Here is a 15403-nt window from a genome sequence, read left to right on the forward strand (position 1 = left end):
TGGGTTGGTCGCGCGCACGGAGTGGCCAGCGCGTGCGTGCCGGTGACATCACGCCGGGGCGCTGCGTGACAGCTGAGAGGGCTGGCGGTCACTACACTCTCCCCCAGTCCACTACAGTCTGTCCGGCCTCTTTCTCGCAGGGGCCTGGGGTCATCTCGCGAGAGAGGGAACAGTGTGAGGGGAGGGAAGGGGGTTTCTTCTTCCTTCTTTATTTTTTATCTATGAACATAAATTAAGATTGCCTCATTTTTGTGTGAAACATGTTATTTATAGTTCTTGAAAACTTCAACTCAACGTTAGATTCCGGCACATCAGAAACATAATCCAAATATTTCGAAACAATATCATGGAAAGTAAGGCTGCGGCCAGGCAGGGAGCGAGCGCACTGGCGCTCGTGCGCGGTGACGTCACGCTCCCTGCTCGGCCGGGAGATTTGTGGGGCGCGGCCATGACGTCACGGAGCTGGTTCGCCCTCATTGCTTACTCATGCTGGCCACACACATTGCCTCAATGTGTTTCATAGCGGCCAGCGCACCCGGCCCGCTCAGCACCACCCTGGCTGAGGCCTAAGGGCGGGTCAGCGCCATCGCAGGTCATAGAATAAGTGCCTGGGAAACATCACTGAGGTTCAGTCCAAAGCCGAGAAAGTCACAGAAATGCTATTAGCACCAGGAAGAGTAACGCGACCGAGATAAGAAAAGGACATTTGAATGGAAATGTTTAATTGCAGACAGTGGCCATAAGAACGCAGTACCACATATACGCCGAGGTGGCTCTTCACAACGCTATTCAATTAAAAACGATAAATTAACGTTGGGTTAAAAGTAACGCATATCCACTAAAGGGAATAATATCAAATTAAACCTTTAATTAGCGTATTGTTACATTTCTATGCCCTTTTGGTGGTAATGATAAGTAAAAGAGTAACATTGCATATCCGCAGAAGGCTGTCAGGGTTAACGCAGGGAAATAACGTTATTATAAAGGTGGCAAGCATGAGTCCTATTTTTGTACAGTACAGTACCATGGGATTTATATACCTCTCCAACCCCTCCTTTATATAAAACACGTGTGGAGATAACCGTGAACAAAACTGAACAAACCTGGGAAATATGCTAAGTTGGATATGAAAAGTATATTCAAGTTATCAAAAGTAGCATATTTCCCAAAACCCGAGGTGTGTTCAGTTTTGTTCACTGATCTCTCCACGTGTTCTATAAAGGTTTGTCTGGGGAGGTATATAAGAACTATTAAGATGCTACCTCGCACCACCTTCCCCCAACCTTATGTAAGACATACTTAATGCCATCTTATTAGAAGCTAGCACAATGTTGTGCTGACATGAAGTTAACCCTATGCTAATGAGATATACAATGGCTGTTGCTGCATACAATTAACTTTATGAATATAGATTCATCTCAAGGAAAATGATGTCCGTTACTGTTTTAGGTAATGCCACGTTAGTGCCCAGAGTTAACGACTTATTTGTTTCTTGTACAAAAATGTTTTTTCCTGTGTCTATGTATGGGAAATCTTATCTGTTTATTACTATGTTTCCTTTATGTCCTTCGCTTATGAAGGCAGTATAATTAGTTTACATAATTCAGCAAGTAACATGCCCCACTCAGGATGCATATCTCCCTTAATAATAACAGAATAATAGAGAGACAAAAAACGTGACTATGGTGGTAAAGGCCACAGCATTATTTATTGACAAACACGTTAACTTTGAACACATAAATGGTAATGATCCGTTGACTCCCAGCCATAAGGGATAATAAACATTACATTGAACAAACGAAAACCAACTCTGACTCCCAGCCAAGAGCATAACTTTGAATCCAAAATGTAAAACCATAACTGCCCATTTGGGACTTAAACACATGCTGTAACAACCATAACGTAAAAAATATACATATATATATATATATAGATATATAGATATATATATATAGATATATATATATATATATATCTCTATATATATATATCATAGCATAAGACATTTTATTAAATAAAAAAAACAAAGTTAGAAAAACATAACACCTTAAATATCTTGTCTTTAATAGCTTACCAAATAATTAGCAGCATCTATAAGGAGGGAAGGGGGAGTGGAAGAGGTTCGTAAAAACTCCTGGCCAGCGATGGCAAACCGGCCCTTATACACTTCCGCATTTCCAGCTTACATTTTAAATAACTGGGCGCGTGCCAAGAAAATGTTGAACCATTTTAAAGCATTTCTGGCACAACCAAGTGGCACATGCAATATTTTAATATCATTTACATCTGTGTGTCACCAACAGGCTCCCAACTCTGCCTCTAACAACTTTAATGTTCTCTTAGTAAAGAAAAAGTTGCCACACAACACATGTAAATCTGTTTTATACATTGGCACCGAAACACGTAGGAGTTTGTTACTTTTCTACGAGTCGCTTGTATGTCAAGTTAGCTTTTTAGCACTGTTTTATTGATACATGAAGGCCCCAGTGTGTTTCCTTTGGACCTACTGATTTCAATCAGATCAGTTGCTTATCTATTTCACTAATGACGACTTCATAATTATGTAAATAATGGACAAAACAAAAAAATAACCTATAGTTTTGAGAACTGACAGTCAGTTTTATCATCAAAAGTAATTAGATAAAATTGTAAAATCCCAACAAATATTTTTTTTTTTTTCCTTTGAAAAATTCAACGTAAAATTTTTTTTTTTTTTTAAATATGTCAATCAGCTACATTCAGCTATTGAACATGCTGCTGTCCATAGTTAACATTTATCCTAGGAAAGGCAGTCGTCCCTTTAGAATCCATGGACAGCAATGTAACATAATTCAGACAGAATAAATAATTAGTGTCTCATTTTATGGATCTATGAACAAAAAAACCATGTATTTTGTTGCTTTTATTTCTTTAAACTCACTCTTAATGGGACACACAATACTTATTGTTACAGATGTAGCCAGGCTGATGGTCTCTGACGCCGGGGCAAACTGCAGGAATTCCACCGCGGCTGCCCTGATGCCAAAGGATTAATACTGCATGGGCTCCAATCCGGAAGCATGAAACCCCCACAGCACTGTTGTGGCTTTTTGCTCTACAGGGCAGGGACTGTGTGTGCAAAATGTTTCTGTAAAGCGCTACGTAAAACTAGCAGCGCTATACAAGAACAAACATTATTATATTATTAGAAAGGGTTTGGGTTCCTTATAATGCATCTAATCTCAGACACGCTATTAGAGAGGGTTGAGGTTTCTTACAGTGCATTTTACTGTACCTCAAATGAGCTATTATTGAGGGTTGGGGCTACCTGGGAATTTCAAAATATAATTATAGGGTTCATTAACCAAAAAAAAAAGTTTGAAAATCACTGCTTCAGCAGTTCAAATCTTTTCAAAAAGGGTGTGAGTTCTGAAAATAAACATACTTGTATACACATGGGCAACTTAAATCCTTTTAATTTGCTCCTAAAAATAAAGTAGGTTGGTGTCACACCAACAGTGCATATTCATATTTTTGTGCGGGAAGTTAACATCCTGTAATAGATAATTCCTAAAATTAGGCAAGTTAGATTGAGCCGTGACAAACTCCTGCCCTATCTGTGTACGTTGCCAGAGTGAATTGGCTTTGTTGCTTTGGTCACAAACAACAAATTACATGTAAAGACTAGTTTCTCCCAGATTAATCTGTTCTTAGTGCACTGTTTATTGTAACATCTTCGTTACACCCTTTGTTGGAATCAAAAGTTGTTCACATTTTTGTTAGCCACCCATGAAATACAGTTGTTTTGTAATTTTTTTGTACTGAACCTAAATATCAAGTCTTTGCGCACAGTGCCTGCAGCAAATTAGGACACCTCTGTAACTGTCCATGTGAGATAAACCATGAGGTTAATGCAGGTGAAAGAATAAACATGTTAGCACAGAGGATGTCCGTGCAGAGGGAATACTGGCAAGCTTGAAACTTTCTATTTAAAGTAGAACAGGAAACTGCTTCAGCACTATTGCAGTATTATGTACAGTTCTGCTCATCATGTTACAAAAAGACACAGAGAAGCTAGAAATAGAACAGAGATCGACTCAAATCGATTACAGTCTTTCAAACAATCTCATTGATGTCATTTAACTAGTCTTACATAGTGGGCGAAAACATATATATATTTCAATTATTTACCAATGTAAATGGCTTCCTTAGAAACATGAACATTTTCTCCATTACTTCCTGTGTTAAATGAATAGGTTTCTATTTTCTTTGAGTCTATTTAATTCAAAAATCTGGTAGCGTTTGTTCTTCTACGTTATCTCTGTGGCCAACGATGGCAAAAAAATAGATTAAAGATTGAAAAAGAGACCACTGAGTCTCCACTAGTGCTCAAACCACAGCACCCAAACAAAGTCACCCCAATTCACATAATCTTGAAAGAGAAAAAGAGCTATGTGGTCACTATCAGTAAGTGAGTATATATTGGTCAGCCAATAAACTTGATGGTGGTAACAGTAGCTTCTGTACCCCTATTGTACAAGTGGGCAACTAATTGCAGTCAGTACTCATATAATCCTTAAGCCACAGTAATGGATAAATCTTGATAATGAAGGTTGTACTCACAGTATGTAACCATCTGCCAGCTCTATGTAGCGTGCATCTCCTGTAGCAGTAAGTGTAGATAAAGAGTTCCATGTTGATTGGGATGGACGCAGGGAACCAGGAAAGCACAGGAACAAAAAGCGGCGACCAAACGATAATATGCCGTAGACAAGGTTTTTAATCCATGAATGTGGCACACATGAACATACAGGTGAGGACATACAGAGGAACATTTTGTCCTCACCTGTATGTTCATGTGTGCCACATTCATGGATTAAAAACCTTGTCTACGGCATATTATCGTTTGGTCGCCGCTTTTTGTTCCTGTGCTTTCCTGGTTCCCTGCGTCCATCCGGATCAACATGGAACTCTTTATCTAAAACAGACTAAACAAAACAAAGAAGAAAGTGTGGATCAACAATTTAACTGTACGTACGACAGTTTACAAATAGACTTATCTCAAAAGAGATTAGGTAAAGAATGTAAAAACATTCCAGTATCAAGTATGTGGATACTAAAGAGCCATGACATTTTTTTTATTTTAAAATACTTTTTTTTTTTTCTGGTGTCAACCACCTATAATTAAGCCATTAAATATGCCACATCTAGCAGTTCACTTTAGTTGTAGGAGGAGCTACCCCTTTAAGGATAAGGGTGGACATATCACATGGGATCTATTTAGATATATTTTCTACCGTGACGGGTCTGATGAAGACTGCTCTGCTACCTTTTTGTATAACTCTTAGTTCTTCTAAAATCCAAGTAAACAATACATTTCCTTGACCTGCTGATTCTCTAGTAGAGGGTCAATACTTTCTGCTGTGACTGACTCTGACTTGTCCCGTAAACATCACGTGTCAGCTGTGATCAAATCTTCATTCTTCCACCTAAAAAACATAGCCCAGATTAAGCACTTGATCCTCCACCCCCAGAAGATCTTGCTAATCTTGTCGATGCCTTTGTGTCCCCATGCATGGACTACTGCAATGCACTCTACCTGGGACTTCCGGAAGAAGAGCTGCGTCGCCTGCAGCTGGTGCAAAATGCTGCTGCCAGGTTGTTATCTAACCAGTCCCCTATACGCCGCACTAGAGATCACCTAAATCTATGTTAAAACTTAATATTTATTAATAAACAAACCTTTTCCCTGCCAGCACCACCTATACACTTTATTGCAGTTTTTGTTCCTATATCACACAGGTTATAATATTTAGGTTTTCCCTCCTTTCACATTAGTATAGTGCAAGGTGCACACATTATGACCTTGTGGTCATTCCACCCCCCCTCTGTTATCTAACCAGACCCGTTCTTGTCACATGACACCTGTTCTCCGTTCTCTTCACTGGCAGCCTGTAAAATGCCAAATTTATTTCAAGGACATTCAGAGCACTACATGACCAGGAATATCCCAGCTATCTGAAGGAGCTTCTGGTTCCCTACACTCCCATTGGCTCACTTCGATCTGCAGCGAAGGACTCCTAACAGTTCCCAGAATCACCTTGACTTCCTTGGGCTTTTAGCCACGCTGTCCCCACTCTTTGGAGCACTCTGCCTCGTACATTCGAGAGGCCCCCTCTCTTGAAATGATAAATCAGGCTAAAGACCTACCTGAACACAGGCATTTAATTAATGAACCACAACCTGTCCGGCATGTATTAGCGAACGTACCGTCCCATCCTGCATTGCATCTTTCCTTGTGTTTGGTCTCTTTTGTAACCTTAAATGTTTTCTTTACTCCCTTTTGTAACCGTGACGTGCTCTGAGTCCCATTGCGAGAAAATCGCTATATAAATAGTTATTATAGTTTTATTATTAAACAAATCAATGCTATTTTGAAATTGTCTGTTGTGAGCTGCAGAGCCAAAAGGTGGCGCCCAACTATCAAACTTTAACCGTCTGCCACGTGCTGCTACTGTGCCTGTCTCATGGGAATGTATCCCGACCAGTCATTCAGAGCAGCATCAGGAAGAGCTGAGTCTTCAACACAGCAGCATTATAATGTATCAATTGTTTATGTGTCCCTTGACTTATAGTGCTCTCCCTCTCTCCCTCTCTCCCTCTCTCCCTCTCTCCCTCTCTCCCTCTCTCCCTCTCTCCCTCTCTCCCTCTCGCCCTCTCGCCCTCTCTCCCTCTCGCCCTCTCTCCCTCTCTCCCTCTCTCCCTCTTGCCCTCTCTCGATTTAGGGGATGATTTTATAAACTCAGAAAATTCCTTTTATGGATAAACCATTCCACTTTTTCAGTCATTACCTCACAAAAGAGGAGGTTTTGTCAGGGTGTTTTTATATGCAGGTTATGAAGGACAGAAGTAAGTGGGCTAAACATCTTTTGAAGCAGAAAACATGGGAAACCTTATATGTTTGTTTTTGTTTTATTAATCTGTTCTGTAGTATTAGATAAAAGTAAGTGTTTTTTTTTAAATTCAACTCTTCATACCATTTTTTATGAGTTTTAATATACTGAGCACCCTTTGATTTCTATATCAGGCTTTAGCGCGTCTACAGACAGCAGTGCAAGATCTTTGTAATACTTTCCTGTTTGTGATCATTTGTTGCCAATATTCTCAGCAGTTTGAGCTGCAAACTGTAATAATAGTCAATGTTCCTTAGTAATATCAAGATACATTGTAGCTGCTGAATTACACTGAATGAAGGATTATTTGAAACTGAAAGGCGGCCATTTAGTTAAGCACACAATCAGGATTTTTACAGATTTATAACAGGAGCACCAAACGATTGTCATCTTAGGTAAGAATGTAGAATTATACATTGTCACATGCTTTACATATACAAATAAGTAAAAAAAGGAATGGAAGAAAAGGGGGTAATGTAGTATTGCTGCTTTAAGTAAGCGACGTACATTATAATGCTGCCGTGTTGAAGACTCAGCTCTTCCTGATGCTGCTCTGAATGACTGGTCGGGATACATTCCCATGAGACAGGCACAGTAGCAGCACGTGGCAGACGGTTAAAGTTTGATAGTTGGGCGCCACCTTTTGGCTCTGCAGCTCACAACAGACAATTTCAAAATAGCATTGATTTGTTTAATAATAAAACTATAATAACTATTTATATAGCGATTTTCTCGCAATGGGACTCAGAGCACGTCACGGTTACAAAAGGGAGTAAAGAAAACATTTAAGGTTATAAAAGAGACCAAACACAAGGAAAGATGCAATGCAGGATGGGACGGTACGTTCGCTAATACATGCCGGACAGGTTGTGGTTCATTAATTAAATGCCTGTGTTCAGGTAGGTCTTTAGCCTGATTTATCATTTCAAGAGAGGGGGCCTCTCGAATGTACGAGGCAGAGTGCTCCAAAGAGTGGGGACAGCGTGGCTAAAAGGTCGGAGACGCCAAAGGAAGTCAAGGTGATTCTGGGAACTGTTAGGAGTCCTTCGCCTGCAGATCGAGGTGAGCCAATGGGAGTGTAGGGAACCAGAAGCTCCTTCAGATAGCTGGGATATTCCTGGTCATGTAGTGCTCTGAATGTCCTTGAAATAAATTTGGCATTTTACAGGCTGGCAGTGAAGAGAACGGAGAACAGGTGTCATGTGACAAGAACAGGTCTGGTTAGATAACAACCTGGCAGCAGCATTTTGCACCAGCTGCAGGCGGCGCAGCTCTTCTTCCGGAAGACCCAGGTAGAGTGCATTGGTGTAGTCCATGCATGAGGACACAAAGGCATGTTAAGAGTAGCAAAGCTTTTACGATCTTTTCTGCAAAGCTATCTTGCTCTCCGCTCATATACTCTTAATAGTTGATGTGGCATTCTTGTAAATGGTTCCTTATAATATCAATGTACCATACAATTCAACATTTTCACTTCTAAATGTGTTTAAAATGGATGATGTGTAGAAAGAAACACATGCTTTTTCATACAACTCCTAAGCTGAGTTGTAGATCGTTGTTATTTCACAATAAACCTTTTCGCTGACTCTAGTGAGGGGGAAGATTTGAGTTCCATTGTCATAGAAAATTCTCAAAGTCACTGGTGTGTCAATGCATAAATTGCTAAACTCTTTTCTGAGTGACAGTGACAAAATAGTTTTGAAATAATATCTTTTTATTTGCATATTTTATACTGCCACACGTTTTCAAAGCTTTTAAGATCTTTTCTGCAAAGCTATCTTGCTCTACGGTCATATACTCTTAATAGTTGATGAGGCATTCTTGTAAATGTTCCTTATAATATCAATGTACCGTACAATTCAACATTTTCACTTCTAAATGTATTTAAAATGGCTGATGTGTAGAAAGAAGCACATGCTTTTTCATACAAATCCTAAGCTGGGTTGTAGATCACAGTTATTTCTTAGATAAATCACTTATTGTATGAATTGGATGTGGTTCGTTGTGCTGCATCCAGTGTGGAATCCCGCGTGTTCTCTACACTGGGTAGGGGTCCAAGGTCTGTTGCAGCCGATTAGTGAGAATCTTCATAAAAATGTGGAAGTGATTAGAACTAGACTCATTGGGCTGTAGTTCTTGAGATCTTCTTTGTCTGCTATCCCTTGTCCCCCCCCCTCCCCTATATGTATTTTAATGCATTTTAACATTTGAATATTTTGCTAGCTATTAATAGTGTGATTAAATTGTTTATCTGTCGCTTGACTTATAGTGTGTTCTCTCTCTCTCTCACTCACGTTTTATGCATTATCTGTGACTGGTCAATATTTTTAATAAAATTAAATGAAAAAAGTTTTAACACAATATTTCGGTCATGTATTTATTTATTTATAAAAAGTTTTGGCAGGAAGTAATACATTGAGAGTTACGTTTTCAAGTATGTCCTGGGCATAGAGTTATGATGACAGATACATGGTTACATTAGGTGAACAGGGTTATAATATTATATATAAAGACATTGCATTACATTAGCTGAACAGGGTTATATAATATATATGCATTATATTATATAGACATTGCATGAAGAGTTAAAGATAAAACTTTCTGTAAACGGGATCTTTCTTGAGAATAATCCCAGTTAGAGCACTGTCACGCTGTGCTCACCACGGACAAGGAGGGACCCCGAAACTGAGGTGAGAAGCATAACACCTGCACCCACAGCTACGGGGACACGCCTGGAAAGTGGAAAATAGGCGTCTGGAACCGTACGGGAGTATAAGATAAAGTAAGATACTCGCCACACGAAAAGGGAGGTTCCAGAAGGATAGTTGGTACCGAGAGCCTGGGGTCCAGAGCCGGGAGGTAGGTCGGAATCCGTGAGCCGAGGTAAAGGGTCGGAGAGTTCAGGAGGTCAGAGTGCAAGCCAAGGGTCGAAGTCCAGAGCGGGTCCACAGCCAAGCCAGTTCGGTACACAAGAGATCACTAGGAAAGACAAAGAGACAGGGACTAAGGAAGGCACGACCGTGGGTAACACAGGTCACACACTGCTATGCTCAGCCAACGAAGGAATGGCTGAGCAGGGTATATGTAAGGAGAGAGGCCAATGGGAAGAGGGGGAGGAACGGAGGAGCGGTCCCATGGGGAACAGGGATAGGTGGAAATAATGCCCCAGTTTTCCGAAAAGTACCGTACAATACTGAGTAGTCTATCTCTGTAACAGAAAACTACTGTGAGGATGAAGTATGTAAACAAGATATTAAAAAAGAAGGTCATTTGTACAAAAAGTAAATTTTTTTGTTAAATGATGTTGCAAATTGACTGCAAATAGTTCAGCCTGATTGATGTGAAGCTAGTTTGAAAATGTTCTATATTACTGAATTATATTCTTTAAATCATATAAACGGCAGGGATCTTATAGGGATCCATGTTAAAATGGATAAGAAGTAAAGAGTGACTCGCTGTGAGTGCTCATATGCGTGCCATTACCCAGAATCCCTGGCTACAGTGGAAGCACCATTATGCTGGGAGATAATGGGGAAAGCAGGGTTGCAGGCCTGTCTGAGACGTGAATGTGCTTACAAGTGATATTTTTATTTGCTGTAAAATCATAAACAAATACACATCAAAGCAATCAAATGTGGCATGGTATTCAAAATAATAATAAAAACACAACGAGGTATCTATGTGCACTAGAAATAGAAACAAATTCATATAAAAGCATCTAAAAGCTGATATAGAAAAAGGCTATGTGAACAGCAGACTCTCAGATCACACCTCTGAAGTTGCATAATTGTGTTGACAATACACCATGAGACGACAAACATTTCAGTTACAGAGAAAAGCTGCTGCAGACAGACTGGGATTTAGGGGAGTGGTGCGCAAAGTGGGGGGTGCAAGATTTTTCGGGGGGGGGGGTGCAGAAGATGCAGAGGCCCTGCCTTCTCCCCATGGCATTTAAATTAAGGGGATCGCTTGAGGCCTCTGCAGTGTCTCCTACCTTGTCTTCGGTGACGTATCGCCATGGCAATGCGCTACAAATGACACCGCGGGTCACGTGGCCCCACGCACCATTTAACACCGGATTTTAGGTAAGGGGGGGGGGGTGAGCACGGGGGGCTGGCAGGCGAGGGGGGGGAGGTTCAGCACACAATTTTTGTGCGCCTATGATTTAGGGGTTGATTTTATAAACTCAGAAAATTCCCTTTGACTTGAACGGGAGTTTTGGGCCAATTGCAGTGTGATTGCCCGTTTCACAGTTTATAAAATCAGCATCTAAAGCAACTGTCATTAAGAGCAAAGGTGACCTTACAGTGTTACTACAAGTCAGGATTTTGGGTCAAATTCTATGCATAACAACACTAAGTTACAAAAATAAGAACTCAGTTCCTTATTAGAGGAATTTTCCTGAAAATGCATAGCTATGTATTGTGTTCACCACCTGGATAAACCATTCCACTTTTCCAGTCATTACCTCACAAAAGAGGAGGTTTTGTCAGGGTGTTTTTATATGCAGGTTATGAAGGACAGAAGTAAGTGGGCTAAACATCTTTTGAAGCAGAAAACATGGGGAACCTTATATTTGTTTTTGTTTGTTTTTTTTATAAATCTGTTCTGTAGTATTATATAAAAAGTAAGTGTTTTTTTAATTCAAATCTTCATGTAATTTTTCATGAGTTTTAATATACTGAGCAGAGAGAGAGAGCGCGAACAATTTAATCACACTATTAATAGCAAGCAAAATATTCAAATGTTAAAATGCATTAAAATACATATAGGGGAGGGGGGGACAAGGGATAGCAGACAAAGAAGATCTCAAGAACTACAGCTCAATGAGTCTAGTTCTAATCACTTCCACATTTTTATGAAGATTCTCACTAATCGGCTGCAACAGACCTTGGACCCCTACCCAGTGTAGAGAACACGCGGGATTCCACACTGGATGCAGCACAACGAACCACATCCAATTCGTACAATAAGTGATTTATCTAAGAAATAACTGTGATCTACAACCCAGCTTAGGATTTCTATGAAAAAGTATGTGCTTCTTTCTACACATCAGCCATTTTAAATACATTTAGAAGTGAAAATGTTGAATTGTACGGTACATTGATATTATAAGGAACATTTACAAGAATGCCTCATCAACTATTAAGAGTATATGAGCGTAGAGCAAGATAGCTTTGCAGAAAAGATCTTAAAAGCTTTGAAAACGTGTGGCAGTATAAAATATGAAAACAAAAATATATTAATATTTCAAAACTATTTTGTCACTGTCACTCAGAAAAGAGTTTAGCAATTTATGCATTGACACACCAGTGACTTTGAGAATTTTCTATGACAATGGAACTCAAATCTTCCCCCTCACTAGAGTCAGCGAAAAGGTTTATTGTGGAAAACCGATCACCTTGTGGGACTTCGCCAGCGAACCAGGAGAAGACCGCAGCATGCCAAATGAGACAAGAGAGTGAAAATCCACAGAGCTGCAACCTCTGAATCCAATGATGAACTTGTTCCCAGACTTCACAGGGCAGGTAATCGCCATGGGTGTTGACAAATGGACGGGGTGTCCCAGCAATTGGACCATATCAGTAAAGGTACTTGCAAAAGGAAATGTTCAGTTAGCACCGCTATAGGAGGATACATCTGGATGACTGAGAGGTTGTCAGGAAAAGACAAACATATGGTCCAGTGAATAACATGGCTGTCTCCTTTTATTAGGGGTCTAAACTACATATAATGATTATAGAGTTATTACGAATAACACAGGGATACTGACTAGGGAAAATGTAAAATTGCTTTTTGTACTGTATTTATTTAAAGCTAAATTATTTTTTGCAGTTCATATATAATTACATTTTTCCTCCCTTAGGCTTCTGCCCCATTTTTCCCTACAAAAATCCCGACTGCCTTTTACTAAACAAAGTGAATGAGTATTCAGATATGACGCTGTCTTCTTCCGTTTTTGCACTATTTAACGTTGAGTATTTAAAGTGCTCTGTTTCTCACACAATGCCAGTATCGTCATTATACTGTAGCGTGAAACTCTCAAACTCCAGGAGGCCAAATGAGTGTCAATTCAGGATACAATTATATTTCAGTGTACATAGGGGACCTAATAAGCTTGTTCTCAAGCAGTTGATTAATTTGCTCAAGTTCTATCCCCACCTACTGTATAGCAGCAGTGACTATCACAGGCCTATGCTGCTGCTTTAGGAAAAATATGAAAGGTACTGGCTCTGCATTATATATATATATATATATGTAGCCCCCTTTCCCCCTGTGTCAGGGCGACTATGGGCCTCATGCAGTAAGCCCCGATACAAAATTTTCGGCACGAATTGCGAAAAGGTTTTTTTTGGGCGATTTGCCCTCGCAGTATTCAGTAAGGGCCGAATCCTTCCGATCCCTGCTGAAGCACTGCGAAAGCAAAGCTGCCGATGAGCTGTGGCGATACAGCCTGGCTCCCGATAAGGCTCCCGATAAGCCTTTGGTGCCGATAGATGTTTGCAGCTGAGAGAGACAAGCCGCTCTCTCAGCGCAAACTTCGGCACCAAAAAAAGTATTTAAAAACAACTTTTATTCATAGTGTACATGTGCAGGGGGTCTTCGGAGCTGAACCGCGTTGGTTTGAGGTCCGGGGACCCCCTGCCCCCCGAGATACAGGCCCCTTTATGAGGTGCCGGTATCCCTCGGCGTTTAAAGGTCCCGATCACGTGACCGCGACCTGTAAACAAACCAGAGGGATACCGGCACCCCATAAAGGGGCCTGTATCTCGGGGGGCAGGGGGTCCCCGGACCTCAAACCAATGCTGTTCTGCTCCGGAGACCCTCTGCACATGTACAGTATAAATAAAACACACACACATCAATAAAGACTCGTTCCTTACCTTGGCGGCTATGTGCAACGGTAATGAAGCAGCATGAATGTCTTTTTAATTATACTGTACAGTGAGCAGGGGGTCCCCTGAGCTGAACCGCATTGCTTTGTGGAGCAGGGACCCCCTGCTTCCCGAGTTACAGGCCCCGGTATGTGTCATCGGGTGGCAGTGTCGCCGCCATGTTTATAGCGTCCCCGCAATAAACATGGCGTCCACACTGTAACCGATGGCCCAAACCGGGGCCTGTAACTCGGGAGGCAGGGGGTCTCTGAGCCACAAATAAATGCGCTTCAGCTCAGGGGGCCTCCTGCTTCCGCACAATATTATTAAAATACATTAATGCTGCTTCATTACCACAGCGGATAGCCGCTAAGGCAATGAAGGGGTTAACGCATAGTAGCATGTTTATTGGGGACAAATGCCCCCAATAAACATAGCAGCAATACACAACATACAGTATAGTAATGGGCAGAATGACTATTATCCACAAATGGATAATAGTGCAGTTGTCCATTTACAATACATACACAACAATAAAGACTTTAAATACATATAGCACTCACCCATGTCCCACTGCCACGATGAAGGCCATCCTCATCTTCATCCTGCCCATGCCCCATCCGCTTCTGTAAAACAAACACAAGAATTACAACATCCAAATTAATGTCCCCTAACCCCTTAATCACCATAGCGGTTATTAACCGCTACAGTTATTAAGGGGTTAAGCCACCATCACCCACATACCCTCCCCCACAAAGCCCCCCAACCACCCTCACCCAATACCCACAGGGGAGTCCTACCAAATACCCTTGGGCCTAATACCCCCTCCCCCAGCACATACAGTACAATAATGTGCCAAATAACTATTATCCACATAGGGATAATACATTATTTGGCCATTATTAAACACATTCAATAACGTTAAAATGTAAAGAAAATTGTACTAACCTCATCAATAAGAAGTCTCCGTCGCCAGCATCATCCTTGGGGTCCGTTGCCAACATTAGAAATAGCCACAACATTTGAATATCATTAACATAACACTGAACCCCTTAATCACCTTATCGGGTACTAACCTGAAAGGTAATTAAGGGGTGAAGCCATCCTGCAATGCCTACAACAATTATGCATAACATCCTCAGTGAAATAAAAACCAATTGCCTAACCAAATTCCATTTAATCATTCAATCTGTAGGCTCACATGCCTCATAAAACATTGCATTTACAGTGTATACATGTAGCATAACATGTAAACTGCATGTACATGCTGCAAATCAATGTTAACAATACAATAATGCCACTCAAATCGCCATACATCACAAGAAGTATATTATTTAATACAATCAACTCACCATCAATGAATTACCACACATCAATTACATCCCTAAACAATTAAAATACCATCCATACCAATTACACAATGAACTAAAGCTATCCTAACAGAGAACAACTTCAAAACATAGTCAAAAGTACACCAACAATTACAATATAATAAAGCAAGGCTTTCCATATCCTACTGTACGGCCTGGAAGCCCAAAACTTACATCTGTCTAAAATTAAAATACATTTAGCACACATCAATGCATAGCCACAATG

At 40.6% G+C, this 15403-nt stretch overlaps 1 protein-coding gene across 3 annotated transcripts in view; it reads right to left on the reverse strand.

Moving 5' to 3' along the window:
* ZNF330 (zinc finger protein 330) overlaps nt 1–4624 on the reverse strand; it is a 28653-nt gene extending 24029 nt beyond the window's left edge. The window contains exon 1 of one of the 3 annotated variants that reach the window (XM_075614772.1): nt 4603–4624. The gene's annotated coding sequence lies outside the window, so the exon portion shown is untranslated. Of the gene's footprint in view, nt 140–4602 lie in introns of those variants that run through there. The other 2 variants (XM_075614754.1, XM_075614736.1) reach the window with 2 other exon arrangements.
* Nucleotides 4625–15403: the final 10779 nt, after the last annotated feature.

This window comes from Ascaphus truei, chromosome 1, assembly GCF_040206685.1.
Source record: "Ascaphus truei isolate aAscTru1 chromosome 1, aAscTru1.hap1, whole genome shotgun sequence".
NCBI lineage: Eukaryota > Metazoa > Chordata > Amphibia > Anura > Ascaphidae > Ascaphus > Ascaphus truei.